Source organism: Pristiophorus japonicus, chromosome 17 (assembly GCF_044704955.1).
Source record: "Pristiophorus japonicus isolate sPriJap1 chromosome 17, sPriJap1.hap1, whole genome shotgun sequence".
Lineage (NCBI taxonomy): Eukaryota > Metazoa > Chordata > Chondrichthyes > Pristiophoridae > Pristiophorus > Pristiophorus japonicus.
In genome coordinates, this window is record NC_091993.1 from 129,554,031 (window position 1) to 129,569,548 (window position 15,518).

Consider the following 15,518-nt stretch of genomic DNA (forward strand, 5'->3'; position numbering starts at 1 on the left):
ACAACATTGAAGTGGTAAATGATACATTTGAACAAGGCCATAGTGAGAGACTGTGTGTAGTTTTACATCGAGTTGCACCGAGTGTACGGCACAGGAACAGGCCATTGGGCCCACCGCTCCGTGCCGGGGTTTATGCTCCACACCAGCCCCCTCCCACCCCTCTCCATCTCACCCCATCACCATATTCTTCTATTCCTTTCCCCCTCATGTGTTTATCCGGCTTCCCCTTAAACGTATAGAGCACGGACAGTGTAAATTCACCAGGATTATGGCAGGGTTTGGATGCTGGGAGTATTTTCACTGGAGTACAGGAGATTTAAGTGAGCTTTTTAAAATTATGTATGGGCTTTGTTAGAGTAAATAGGGAAAAAGTATTTTGGGGGAATTAGAGATGAGGGGCATTAATTTAACATGGTCACTGAGACAGTGAGCGGAGAGGTGAGGAGACATTTAATTTTCCGCAGGACACGCTTTGTCCCACAGTGATAGAGGCAGAGACCATTGTACATTTACAGAAAGTAGATAACTGTCAGGCTACGGGGAGAGCGCGGGGCAGTGGGATTGGTTTCAGATTGCCCAGCAAAGGGCAAGCACAGAGCCGATGGGCCGAATGGAATCCTCCTGTGCTGTAAACTTTTACAGTTTTTGGGTCTGGAAACCAATGCATAGTGATGCCGCGCCACTGGCCAGGCGCGCAGTGATATCATTGTGTAAACATGTCAGACTTAATAAATTATTGTTCCCAAACATCACCTTTTAAAAATCTCAAAGACTAAAAGGCTTTTAAATCACTGTGCGTTACTCCGAATCCCTGATCCCCACCCGTTAGGGCGCTGACACCGCCATTAGTTTTCAGACCAAATAACTAAACATTTAAAGTACAGGAGGAGTCCATTCGGCCCTTTGCTGATCAACCTGGTTCACTCCTTTGCGTGTTTCCCCGTCCCCTAACCTCTCTCCCAACTTGCCAGTCTTCATGCGTGAGCCTGTACAGTGATGTCCGGCAATTCTACCACGAAGGGCTTCACATCTGAACCGAGCCTGTCCGGACCAGACCCGGGGTCTCCGGAAAGCAGCCGGCACCTTGGCTGATTCTTTACTTCCACCTCGCGCAGTCGAGGGTTGCTTAGAAAGAAAGAACGTGCGTTTATTTAGCACCTTTCACGACCTCAGGACGCGTATACCGCCAATGAAGTACTTCTGAAGGATGTCAGTGTTGAAACGCGGCAACAAATTTGCGCACAGCAAGATCCACAACCAACAATGTGATAATGACCAGATAATCTATATTACTGATGTTGGTTGAGGGTTAAATATTTGCCCCAGGACACCGGGGAGAATTCCCCTGCTCTTCTTCAAAATAGTGCCATGGGATCTTTTACATCCACCTGAGAGAGCAGACAGGACCTCGGTTTAACATCTCATCTGAAAGGCGGCTCCTCCGACAGTACAGCACTCTCGCAGTGCTGCCCCTCCGACAGTGCAGCGCTCCCTCAGTACTACCCCTTCGACATTGCAGTGCTCCCTCAGTACTGCCCCTCTGACAGTGCGGCGCTCCCTCAGTATTGCCCCTCCGACAGTGCAGCACTCCCTCAGTACTACCCCTCCGACGTTGCAGTGCTCCCTCTGTACTGCCCCTCCGACAGTGCGACGCTCCCTCAGTACTACCCCTCCGACAGTGCAGCACTCTCTCAGCACTGCCCCTCCGACAGTGCAGCGCTCCCTCAGTACTACCCCTCCGACAGTGCAGCGCTCCCTCAGTACTGCCCCTCCGACATTGCAGCGCTCCCTCAGTACTGCCCTCCGACAGTGCAGCACTCCCTCAGTACTGCCCCTCCGACAGTGCAGCGCTCCCTCAGTACTGCCCCTCCGACAGTGCAGTACTCCCTCAGTACTGCCCCTCCGACAATGCGGCACTCCCTCAGTACTGCCCCTCCGACAATGCCAGCACTCCCTCAGCACTGCCCCTCTGACAGTGCGGTGCTCCCTCAGCACTGCCCCTCCGACAGTGCGGTGCTCCCTCAGTACTGCCCCTCCGACAGTGCAGCACTCCCTCAGTACTGCCCCTCCGACAGTGCAGCACTCCCTCAGTACTGCCCCTCCGACAGTGCAGCGCTCCCTCAGTACTGCCCCTCCGACAGTGCAGCGCTCCCTCAGTACTGCAGTGGAGTACCAATTGTGTGCTCAAGTCCCTGGAGTGGGATTATGACCCCACAATCTTCTGATTTAGAGGTAAAAGTGTTCCCCACTGAGTCAGGCAGACACGAGGTTTGGGAGAGTTGTAGGGTCCCATTCTAGTGACTGAGCACAGACCTCTCCGAATGGCTCAGCCCCGCATCGGGAATCAGGAGAAATTGCAATCTGCTCATTTATGCATTGCTTTATTTGGTGCAGGAGAAGACCCAGGACTGTCCCTTGGGGCGGGGGGAGAGGGGAGGGGGGTGACTTCATGTTAAAAATCCATCTGATGACCAGCTTCAAACCCATTCCTTATAAATTTCCTATTAAGGTAGGACAATCCTGGGCTTGGGTTCGGTCGGGGTAATAAGATGCTAATTCATTAATAAGATGCAAATTCGCTAATAGCATGCAAATTCGCTAATAGAATGCAACCAAAATGCATCTTTTCAAATAAAATGACACCAAAAATAAGTGGTAAAATTTAAAAATGAAACATTATTATTTGTCAAAGTTTCCTTTCTCGGTTTGATCTTGCAAACAGTCTGGCGCTCTGAAAGCGATCTAACATTCCCTTTGACAAACTGTGATTTGAGCAGTTTAATTTTTTTATAAAATATCCAGTTAGGATGGTGATACTTTGAGCAAATGTAATTACAGTGTTTCGTGTCCCCCTCCCTTTAATAATGTCAGGGGACTATAATCCCTCCGTCAAGGCAACACAATAAAGTGTTCCTTGCCTTGCATACACGCTTTGTTCCCAGGACCTGTCAGCCCGCGATGGGAGCCGCGCTCCTGCTCAATGCAATTAGCGTTTTTTATATAAAAAAAAATCTATTCAAAAGACATGCCAAACGAGAACAAGCCGTATCAGCCCAGCAATAAAGGAATTAAAAAAAAACACAGCCAGTGTTTCTGAGCAAGTAATTACAGTGTTAGTACACTGCATTGCCTGGGCAGGACTGCAATTTTCCGCGGTTTGCTCTAGTTTGCAGGCTGAGGTTTTATTGGACTCGAGACCATCGGGAGAAAGGAGCTCCCTGTAACCTCTGATTTCACAACACTGATCCGTGCAGTGCCCCATCTCACTCCCCACCCCTAGCAATATTCCAGCTCAACACGCGGTAGCGAGGGTGCACGGGTGTCTGAGTATCTGGGACAGACCGGGGGAGTTCCTACCCTTGCAGAATGCAGGAGCTGTGAAAGTGTTGAGGGATTGTGAGCACGTCAGGCAGTGTGTAAGGATAGAGTTTACCAAACCAGCCCGCTCCCACTTAGTCTGCATTTGCAGAGTCGAAGGCTTTCTATTTCTGAAGCCTTTGAATCTTTTTGTTTCAAAATTAAATTTAAAAAACCCTATTTAAAATAAAAAAATCCACACTTGTTTTTATCGTCCTTCAAAGTGCTGGAAATAAAGGAAAGGTTTCTGGGAGCGAGTCTGTTCTAATTCCTCCTCAACATCAGACCAGCACCTGAATATTGTTTCATCTCCCCACAACCCGCTCAAAGCTCTCGGCTGCTGTGCAATGCGTCCATTATTGGAACTATTTCCTTCTGTTTTCTGTAGGAAGGACACTGGTGTTGAGAAGGAGGAACTCACTCTGGGGTCACCGCAGCACAATATTGTTCCCAACTCTTCAATTTCTCAAAACTCGACAACCGTTTTCTTTTTCTAACTTCCGCTTCCCTGCCTTGTGCAGCCCCCAGCCTCGGCTGCCTTCTGCTCTCCACCGAGGGCCGCTTTTAACCGTGCGAGCTGAGGCGGGGAGTGTCGTTTGGCTATTCAACCGTGGGGGGCGACACAACCTATCCTCCCACCCTGACCCTGGCGTCGCATAATCGGCTTTTCTGCCGGGATCAAGAGTGGGAATCCTGGCTGATACCCCATCCCTCCCCCATTCACCTCCCCCTCCTCTCTCCTTCCCATCCCCCTCCGCCCCCAGTCCCCTCCCCCTCCTCCCCTTCCCCTACCCCTCCGCCCCTTCCCCCTCCTCCCCTTCCCCCTCCTCTTCATCCTTCCCCCTCCTCCCCTTCCCCATCCTCCCCTTCCCCTCCCCCTCCTCCCCTTCCCCTTCCTGTCCTCCCCTAGCCCCCTCCCCTTCCTCTCCCTTCCCCCTCCTCCCCCATCCTACCTCCCCATCCTCCCCCATCCCCCTGCCCCTCCTCCCCATCTGCCTCCCCTCCTCCCAAAGCCCCCTCCCCTTCCTCTCCCTAGTCCAGGTGCACTGAGACCAGGCTTAATGCTCCCACAGTGAAAGGATTTGGGGGAGTAATGGGGAGGGGGGGGCGGAGGGGCGGCCAGTGGGTCTACAGGAGAATCCCAGGATGGGGATGAAGCGACTGCTGCTTCCAAACTGACATCAGTTGCTATTTTTTCCCATTTTCTCTCACTTTGGCATCTTTGCTGTCTTTGTCTGTCAGGAACTGACGTCTGACCGCGAGGCTGTAGAGCGTGTTGAGCATTGGGCGGACCCGAGTTATACTGCTGGCGACACTAGGCTCAGCAACAAGAATTACTCTGCTCACTCCCCGCCTCGTCTTACTAAAGAATGAAAAACACCACCAGCCCCCAACTCACATCCAAATGATTCAAACACAACTTTAATAAAGTGCACAGGGAGTTCACACCCAGTGTGAAGACCAGGTTCTTGCCTCAGTGCCATTGTCAGATAATGAAAACTCCACTTCCATGTTGTAATGGTCGTGGGGGGCTGAGCGACGGGAAGGGGGCTTACTGCACCCTTGGGGAAAGGGGATATGGAGAGTTCGTGTGTCAGGCAAAATCCACGAATTCCTGTGTAGAAGGGTGGAAGACAGAACAAGGGACGGACAGACACTGTTGTGATCGGTGAATTGCCTCAGTTCTGGTTATTATTAAATAAACTCTGTTCTATATACATAATGGTGCCTGGAGTGTGTCTGAGGGTTCAAGGGCCTGGCTATCTCCTGCTTACACCAGTCGCCACATTATTAGTGTACATCAACAACCAGAATATAATAGTGTGGTTGAAGATTACTAATGTATATATTCAAAGTTGCAAATTACATTCAGGCCTCGAAGGTTTAGGGCTCGATCTGCTGTAAGTACGTTTAGTGGCCCTGTCACTAGCACAGAAATTTTGGCCATTGATTCTACATGTGTGAGGTCGAATAAATCTCCTTTTTCCTTAAATCTTACCCAATTATTTTGTGTATGTTGGGTTCTCCCCTCTCCGTCCCCCCCCCCCCCCCCCCACCTCCCTTCTCAGACAACATTAAACAGCGGCCCCAGTACCCTGCTGTAAAGCTGCTCAGAATTCGGTGTCTGATTAGGTAATATTCTCTCCCTCGCCGAGTTCACAATCTCCTGGGCAGTCGGAGGTATTGTGGGCACCAGTTTATGTAACATTCCCATCTACCGCTACCGCCTCCTCCCGTCCTGACAAGCTGGCCAATATAATGGACGCCGGGGCAATGTTTAAAACTATACGATCAAGCTTTCAACACTCCAACATTCTTTCTCATGGGAAAGGGCCTCTTCTCTGCACCTCTCTCCATTACAGTGCAACTCCTGCCAGAACTGGGAGAAATTATTTGTATTTTTATTTAAATATTTAGATATGCTGAGCTGATGGTGGAGGCACTACATTTGGGAGAGAGGGAGTGGGGGGCGGGGTGCTCATTACTGCAGAGTACAACGTGTGTGTGTGTGGACATCAGTTAAGGAGAGGATTGACAGGAGCCTTGTTCCTCGCAATGGTTCATTGTGGTGGCAGGACTCGCTGTGTAAACTCACTGGTGAAGACTTGGACAAGAGGAAGTGGCAGCCTTGGAACCAGCGAGTAAACTTTCACCCTCACTGCACGGGCGCTAATCTGACGGATCGCACGCCCGTTGCAAAAGCCGCCCAATTTTCCACTGGGATAAAATTCAGACGGGTTGTATAAAGGGCGGGTGTTCCACTCTCAGATTACCGCCCGCCAAGCGAAGACAAAACGCATACCCGCTGATTTCAGCAGAAGAAGGGAGGAAATGTGTGTGTGTGTGAGGGGCGGCCAGCAGATCATGTCAGGGGAAGTATGGTTCATTAGAATGAGCCTAGCCAAGCTTTACATTGTAGTCCGCTGTTTCCTTCGAAGCTTTGACTTCACTCAATGATCTATATTCTCCAAAACAGTCAGTAAAATACAAGATCTCGGTGGTATTTTTATGAATCAGCTTGCACAATGAAATATATTTTGAAATTAATCAAGTTTCATTACAAAAAAAAAAACACCTAACAAAAATAGCATCAGTCAAATTTTGTGCTGGCTTTGGTCTGTGGAAGTGGCTCAGACAGAGACACGGACAGATTCAATGGGTTTTGGGATGGGACGAAATTCAGAGGCAATTCTGGAGTTTGGAAAATGAAACACATCAAATCTGGAGGAAGTAGGAAAGCACACCCCAAGTGGCTTCCAGATAGTGTATGAACAACATGAGCAGATTTCAGGATCAGCAACTCACTGCTTATATATCTCATTTGTTAACATTTCACATTTTAGGTGCATTTGCCAATCCTTGTGTTATTGCTAACTATCTCCTGTCTCCTGTCTCCATGTGGGAGCTGACCCTATGGCCAGTGAGCAGGCAAGTGACCAGTGCCCTCCTCATTCACACCGCATGGACACACACAAATTATTCACCTTCCCATAACTACGCAGGATTTCAGCGCTGGGGGTTTAAGCTCGTTTTTCAATGATTCCAATTATTTCATCAGTTGTTACATAAAAGCAAATTTAAAAAAAAAAGCATTTTGACCAACTTTGGTTTATCTAATATATTTGATCACATGCACCGGTGAAAAAAGCATTAAATGGGAAGGAGATTAACCAAGTCACAATGCTAACCTTCAACTATTTCACAATTTCAAGGACGATATGCGTTTTTTTGTTTTTTTCCCACTGATTTATAATTGTATTTAATATTAAAAAATGGTAAACTATATTGCTCTGTTACCAAAAAAACTTAAAATACAGTTCTTACCGTTGATTTAGAAAGAGTTAGTCACAGAGGGTTAGACAGACAGAGAGGGTTTAACAGAGGGAGAGAGTTAGATAGAGAGAGAGAGAATTAGGCAGAAAGAGAGAGTTAGATTCAGAGAGAGAGTTAGACAGACAGAGAGGGTTAGACAGACAGAGGGTTAGACAGACAGAGAGGGTTAGATACAGAGAGAGAGAGAAAGAGTTAATCAAACAGAGAGGGTTAGACACAGAGAGAGTTGGACAGACACAGAGGGCTAGACACAGAGAGAGTTAGACAGACACAGAGGGCTAGACACAGAGAGAGTTAGACAGACACAGAGGGCTAGACACAGAGAGAGTTAGACAGACACAGAGGGCTAGACACAGAGAGAGTTAGACAGACAGAGGGTTAGACAGACAGGGAGAGTTAGACAAACACAGAGGGTTAGACAGACAGAGAGGGTTAGATACAGAGAGAGAGAGTTAGACAGACAGAGGGTTAGACACAGAGAGAATTCGACAGACAGAGGGTTAGACAGACAGTTGCAGAGAGAGGTGTCGATGTACCTGAAGTGTGCAATTTTACAAGAGCTTTTGAATATTTCCGACTGGCAGATTGTTCCCGAGTTAATTTTATTTTTCAGTTTTGGAACTGTTGTTGAATTCCGGAGCTGGTGAAATAAGCCCAGTCTCCTCACCAAAGGGCCCAGTGAATGATCAGTGAAAGGTATAGGTGTTGTTGTGACTTGCTGGAGACTTGCGCTGAGGTGTAACCTGAAGTGTATCCAGTGCGATGTCAAGTTGTCAAGGCATCAGCTCTTAACACCGTCACCGACACAGGACCTGAGTCTGCTTCAACAAATTATACTCAGGTAGCAACAGCTCGGCTTTCGTGCCTCGCCGCAGTTATGTGTCGGATGTGGGGGAGAGGGAGGGTTAAGGCGATTTGTAGAAAGCTCACAATTAAATTAGGGCATGATACATCCACACAAAAAAAAGGCAAAAAGAAAATGAAGGGAAATAACGAACACAAGGGAATCAAAAAACACACCAGACTGACGAATAAATGCATGTGCGGCCGGAATTTACCTCAATTGGAAAGGTTCCTGACCCAGAATCAGCCAACACAAGGGTTAACAGAATTTTAAGAAACTAAAGACATTCGCCCTCTGAAAGAATGCACATCCCTTCTAATAAAAAGGCCAGTGTTTTTACAGCATAATTTCCTCCAAGTTAGATGTGTCCACACTGCTCAGGATTTCTATCTGTAGTTAATCTAAGAGCAGGTGTACATATGATCCTTCCTCTTCATTTATGTTTGGACTTTCTCCTTTTCTCCATCCCTTGGTGTATCTGTCTCCACCGGTGCCTGCCCCTCTCTCCCTCCCTCCCTGCCCCTCTCCCTCCCTCCCTCCCTGCCCTCTCCCTCCCTCTCTGCCCCTCTCTCTCCCTCCCTCCCTGCCCCCTCTCCCTCCCTCTCTGCCCCTCTCTCTCCCTCCCTGCGCCTCTCCCTCCCTCTCTGCCCTTCTCTCCCTCCCTCCCTGCCCCTCCCCCTCCCCCTCCCTCTCTGCCCCTCTCTCCCTGCCCCTCTCCCTCCCTCCCTCCCTGCCCTCTCCCTCCCTCTCTGCCCCTCTCTCCCTCCCTCCCTGCCCCTCTCCCTCCCTCTCTGTCCCTCTCCCTCCTTCCCTCCCTCCCTCCCTGTTCCTCTTCCCCCTCCCTGCCCCTCTCCCTCCCTCCCTGCCCCTCTCCCTCCCTCCCTCCCTGCCCCTCTCCATCCCTCCCTGCCCCTCTCCCTCCCTGCCCCCTCTATCTCTCTCTGCTTCACTATCTGCCTATCTCTCTCCATCTCTGTCTCCCAATTTATTTTTCTCTCTCTCTCATCTTTCTCCCTTATTTAACTGTGTTTCTCTAACCTTTCTCTCTCTCCCTTCCCTTCTTCACTGCCCATATCTTGGTGCCCTCCCCACCTTCTTCAGCAACGAAATATTAGATTTAAAAAAGAACTGAAACTCGGGAAAGCGACCGTGCTGAAGATCACTGAAGTCCCGAACTGATTCCTTCCCCGCCTTGTACCCTTGGGATTCAATACTGAAATGTCAGGGATGGGAGACCGAGTCTGGGGAATTCACTGCCACAACCTGTCTGCAATCGCTCATTCAGCAGGTCTCCCGGCCCCGAGTTCACAGCCGTTGCCTCACTCGCTGTGAAACCAAAATCCCAAGTGCTCGCTCCCATTTCCAAACAGCCCGAGAGAAAGGAGAGGTGGCGGCTTTATTTGGTGGTTTGTGTCTTGAATAAAATTCCATTTCTCGACAGATGTCGAGTGATATTTCAGAACGGAACTAGGGAAACAATCTTGAACCAGTTTCTAAATACCCGAAAAATTACCGCAGCAGAACTGTTCAATTAATTGTCCAAATTCAACAAAGTCAACCGAATTACAACCCGCCTTCGCTGCAGCAAAGCTGGCTGTACACATGGTTTGTGGCCCAGTCTCTAGCCGGATTTTACAGGAAAGTTCTATCTCTGGGCTCCCTTCGCTCAAATCTTCTTCAAGATCTAAAAATGTATCTTTAACTTTGGGCGAGGCGGCCGCTGGATCTGGTAGTTCTGTATTTTAAGGATATTTTTTATGGCCTTTGATTGTGTTCTGACATTTGAGGGGACATGGTGGAATGTCTGAGCGTGTGGGGTGGTGCAGACAGTGAGAGGGAGAGGAGGTGTCCAATGTTGGATCCCAGGAGGGTCCTAGGGATCACTGAGCGACACTCTCACACTCTGCGCATTAATAAAGAAATCAAAATGAGGGCGAGACCTTGTTTAAATACAGCGCTCAAAGCAGTATTCAAGCAACGGTGAGAAAGTGTATCGGTGAAATTCAACTGGAGAGGATTGCGAGCATGTTTGGCGGGTGTTGTTAATCTTTATATTAACGACAAGCAGCCCGCGCCGCTCAGTGCTGATCAATAATAATAAAATATCCCCATTTATTAATCATAGTGAATTTAAAAACTAAATTAAAACATTATCTTGCGTCTGATCTTTTTAAAAACAAAAAAAAACTTTAAAATGACAAAATGCAGGTCAGTGTGAATAATGGAAATATATTCCCAAACTCAATGCGTGCACACAATTGTTTGGAACCAGCCGTGGTGGAGATGATTGAATTCCCCAACAGCAGCCGCAGACTAATGGACACGGACATTCATTTAACCCTTGCAATCTCAGCCAGCACCCCGGGCACATTCCAGTCCACATGGCTTGCCTCCCGTGTTCTTCCATTTAGAGTAGCGGCGAGAATTAAACCTGACCAGGGTGTTCGATAAATGTATCCAAGGAAAGGTTGGTGTACAGAAAGTGCAGAGACACGGGGGGGAATCTCCATCCTCGGTCTCCCAGGGGGAGAGGTCAGTTTGTCCCCAGGATTACTGACAATCCTGTCAGCGATGGATTCTCACCTCACAGGCAAAGATTTTGCAGTTTTTTCCACAAGCTCTGTACGCGCTGGGCAAATGGTTCGCTGGAAATTGACAAATGCGAGGACAATTTTAGAAATTTTACTCAGCACCAAAACTTGTGCATTGGCGGACTGAGCGTTTGAGGAAAGCGGTGGTCCCGGGAGATGGAGCCGAGAGGCTGGGGATTACTCGGCATCTGTTGGGCAGACCCGCCAAGGTGTGATTGTCGCTAACTTTCCGCACATATTGCGCCGGCCCAGTGTCAACAATTAGTGCCAGGTGTAAAGTGTGCCGGTGTGAGCGGGCAATAGCCGTCTCTCTCTTTCCCCACCCTCTCACACTCTCTCCCACTGCCCCCAATTCCCCAGCTCCACAGTCCCGGGCACACACTGCCCCTTCACCCGCTCCCAGGGCCCGGAAAGCCGCAGTCACACATCGCAAATCGTCATCACTTCATGCGGATAATATTTGAAAACCAACTTCCCATATTATAAAAAATCCCCCGCGCACTTGGCGAGCGGATTCCCAGCATTACAGAGCAGGAGGATCAGACTTAACCCCAATTCGGGGATTTAAATTTAAATCGAGACAATCGATTAAAAAATAACTAAAAATGCCTCGTAATTGGGAGCTGGAAGTTCAGGAAGTCCCAGCTCAAAGTTCTCCAGTGAGGCAGAGTTTGTGTCAGAACTTCAATCGTTCCATTTTGTTCGGTTTTACAACCTCGCCATGGGGCCCATTGGGGAGACAGACAGACAGACAGAGCAGCACCCTGCCCCCCAGCCCCCCATCGCCACAACCCACCCCCCACCCCCACCAGCTTCACCAACCAGGCCACCAGTGTTTGCTAAACATTAAATGGCAGAGTCGGGAACTGACAGAGCTGGGAGATCCTGCAACTTTCCCGGGGAGGGACGGAGGGGAAAAGGGGGAGTGGGGGTGGGGGGATATATTTCTATCTATAAAAGAGAAGCACCTCCCGGGATCCTGGAGAGCTGCAGATTCTACGGCGGAAAGTGTCGGGCTAACCCGGGTCTGACCCGGGCCGGACCCCCTGACCCGGGCCGGACCCCCCTGACCTGGCCGGACCCCACTGATCCGGGCCGGACCCCCCTGAGCGGGGCCGGAGCCCCCTGGTCCCGGGCCGGACCCCTCTGGATGGGGGGGGGGGGGTCTCTCTCTGGGGGTTGTAGAGCTGGGAGCGGGCGGCGAGACTCTGGGCAGCTGACCCGCTCTCCGCTCCTGTCAATCTACAAACCCGGGAGAGAGCTCAGGAAAGGAAGCTTGAAGTGTAAAGATGAAAGTGCGGACAATGCGCACTGTCCCTGACGGCGCAGAATGCGAGCAGCACAAACACCGCCACAATCCAACATAATCGATATGTCAGTGCATTCCCGGACCTGCCACATGCCGACTTAGTTCTAGTTGAATTGACACTGACAATTCTTTCCAGACTGACCCCAAACCTCGCTCCCCTCCCCCAAACACAGCCACCAGATCCCTGGCGGATCTCTCGCCAGCGACCTTGCTCTGACCAGGAGGTGATTTCCGTCTGATCTTCATTCAGGCCGCACCGGCTCCGCCAGTCTGCAGAGAGTCAGCCCCTGCCCAAGCGTGGCCCCCCAAACACTGCCCCCCGAACACTGCCCCTAAACACTGCCCCCCAAACACTGCCCGAAAAACTGCCCACAAATACTGCCCCAAAGCACTGCCCCCAAAGCACTGCCCCCAAACACTGCCCCCAAACACTGCCCCAAACACTGTCCCAAACACTGCCCCCGAACACTGCCCCAAGCACTGCCCCCAAACACTGCCACAAACACTGCCCCAAACACTGTCCCAAACACTGCCCCAAAGCACTGCCCCCAAACACTGCCCCAATCACTGCCCCAAACACTGTCCCAAACACTGCCCCAAAGCACTGCCCCCAAACACTGCCCCAAAGCACTGCCCCCAAACACTGCCCCAAACACTGCCTCCAAACACTGCCTCCAAACACTGCCCCAAACACTTCCCCAAACACTGCTCCTAACTGCCCCACAGTGCCCACTGCCCCTCACTGCCCACTGCCTCTCACTGCCCACTGCCCCTCACTGCCCCTCACTGCTCCTTACTGCCCCATAGTGCCCACTGCCCCTCACTGCCCCACAGTGCCCACTACCCCTCATTGCCCCACAGTGCCCATTGCCCACTGCCCCTCATTGCCCCACAGTGCCCACTGCCCCGCAGTGCCCACTGCCCCACAGTGCCCACTGCCCCTCACTGCCCACTGCCCCACACTGCCCACTGCCCCTCACTGGCCCACAGTGCCCACTGCCCCTCACTGCCCCACACTGCCCACTGCCCCACAGTGCCGACACCAGAGGAGCCCGAGTGACTGGGACACGGCTCTGAAGCAGCGACAGTTGCGAGCCGGAGTTTGAGCAACACACTCAGTCAAACTCCAACATTACTCACATTCCCCAAACTGCCAAATGAACCGGAGACCAAACCCAGCAGCGACTGACCCCGAATCCCATCCCCCGAAACAATCTCCCAAACACAACCCGACTTGAGAATCTCCCCCTCTCAGTGTAACATTTTAAATCCAGTTGTGCTCCAAATCCTTTCAAACTTGCCCGCGATCCGCCGCCTGCGATTCTCTCAGTCCACCATTCCCCACCACGCGAAAACTTTTCGCAGAAATTAAAAAGCGTTACCTGGCCCCCATCTCATTAAACAATAACTTTAGAAAAAAGTGCCGAAACCCTCTTCAAAACGATTACATTCACAAAACTTTCAAGTTTGCAAAACTTTAATGTCAACCGTGGCCAGAAATGAAGCGATTGACAATGTGTGGAGGAAGGAGCGAGGCACTAACCTGTGAAAGCTGCGGGCTGGGCTCCCTCTGTCTCGCCTTCTCAATGCCGCACAATCATCAGGACACAAGAACTCAGTGTGAAAATGTTGAGGGATTCACAGAGTCCCTCTTTTTAAAGTAGCTTCCAGCAGAGTCTCTGGCCGCCGTCTCTCTCTCTCTCGCTCTCTCTGTTTGTTCTGGGATGTTGTGTGTGATGCAATATTCTTCCTATATTATATATTTTCTTTCCACTATTTGTAGAAAACTCCTGGGACGATTGGATTGCATTGTTTTTTTTTAAAGAGATCTGTTCTCTCTCTCTTTCTCTGTGCCCCAGTCCCTCCTCCTGTTCAGCACGCTCCTGGAATTGTCCCGACCCAAAGCTCCTCGCTTAAGTGTGGCATCCCATCGCATCCACACGGGCACACACTCACACACACTCTCTCACACACACTCACCGACAAGGAGCAGCCTTTAATCTTAGGGCTGGAGTCTCACATACAGGCAACGTGAGGGTTCGCCAGCTGCCGTAATCTTCCTAAAGCAGGTGCTGCTCAATTTGACCACTTCACACACTCTCTCTCTCTCTCTGTTCTGGCAGTCAGCAGCACTGCCTGAGGAGCAGAGATCCGGACTATCTCGCTGCTAAGGTGACATTACCGCCAATCCACTAACTAACCTCTGATTTTATTTTGCTGTGGGGTGGGGGGGTTACTGCAGAGAATCGGATTGTAACCTGATAAAACAAAAAGGTGACCCATTTCAAGCAGAGCTTACTTGGTAGTTATACAAAAGGCATGTGTGCATTGGTTACCCCTGCACCTGCACTCTGCCCGCTGTGGGCTTTGTTTGGGCGCAGGTACCCCTGGTGTCTCACCACCTCAGCATTCTTCATGCCCTGATAGTGCAAGCGGGTAGCCTATCAAACCACAAAGGATGCCACAATGAGGGCAGATCATGCACTCCTGCTCCCACTGACAGCACTCAGAGAACAGCGATCAGAATTACATCGAGTGTATGGCTCAGGAACAGGCCATTGGGCCCACCGCTCCGTGCCAGGGTTTATCCTCCACACCAGACCCCTCCCATCCCTCTCCATCTCACCCCATCACATAGAAACATAGAAAATAGGTGCAGGAGTAGGCCATTTGGCCCTTCGAGCCTGCACCACCATTCAATGAGTTCATGGCTGAACTCATGTTCATCACCATATCCTTCTATTCCTTTCTCCCTCATGTGTTTATCCAGCCACCCCTTAAATACATCGATACTATTCACCTCAACCCCTCCCTGTGGCAACGAGTTCCACATTCTCACCGCTCTCTGGGTAAAGAAGTTTCTCCTGAGTTTGGGCTTATTAGTGACTATTTTATATTGATGGCCTCGAGTTTCGGATTCCCCACAAGTAGAACAACTTCTCTACACCTACTCTAGCAAACCACTTCATAATTTTAACGACCTCTATCAGGTCACCCTCGGCCTTCTCTTTTCCAGAGAATAAAGCCCCCGGCCAGCTCAGTTTTCCCTGATAGTTATAACCTCTTAGTTCTGGTATCATCTTTGTAAATCATTTTTGCACCTTCTCCAGTGCCTCAATATTCTTTTTATATTGAGGCACTGGAGACCAGAACTGTTTGCAATACTTCAAGTGTGGATAAGCAACGTTCCATATAAGTTTACCATAACTTCTCTGCTTTTCAATTCTATTCCTCGAGAAATGAACCCCAGTGCTGGCTTTGCATGTTTATGGCCTTGTTAGCCTGCATCGCTACATTTAATGATTTGTGAATGTGGAGCCCAACATCCTTTGCTCTTCTATCCCATTCAGACTTTACTTTGCAACAAATATGTCACCACCCTATTTCTCCGACAAAAATGGTCCACCTCACATTTAGCACTACTGCAATTCATACCCTGAGGAGCAGGACTCCCGCTGGATTCTCATCCTTCACCTTCCCAGCTCCATGTGTCTCCAGCTGACGCCTTGCCGGAATCCTGGCCGCAGCTGTGAGGAGCGAAAGCCAGGGCTCGACCCAAGGGTTTGTAGAGTCTGGATAGCTC

At 50.2% G+C, this 15,518-nt stretch overlaps 1 protein-coding gene across 1 annotated transcript in view; it reads right to left on the reverse strand.

Annotated features, from left to right (window-relative positions):
• foxp4 (forkhead box P4) overlaps nt 1-13,898 on the reverse strand; it is a 434,368-nt gene extending 420,470 nt beyond the window's left edge. The window contains exon 1 of the mRNA XM_070859285.1: nt 13,479-13,898. The gene's annotated coding sequence lies outside the window, so the exon portion shown is untranslated. The remainder of the gene's footprint in view (nt 1-13,478) is intronic.
• Nucleotides 13,899-15,518: the final 1,620 nt, after the last annotated feature.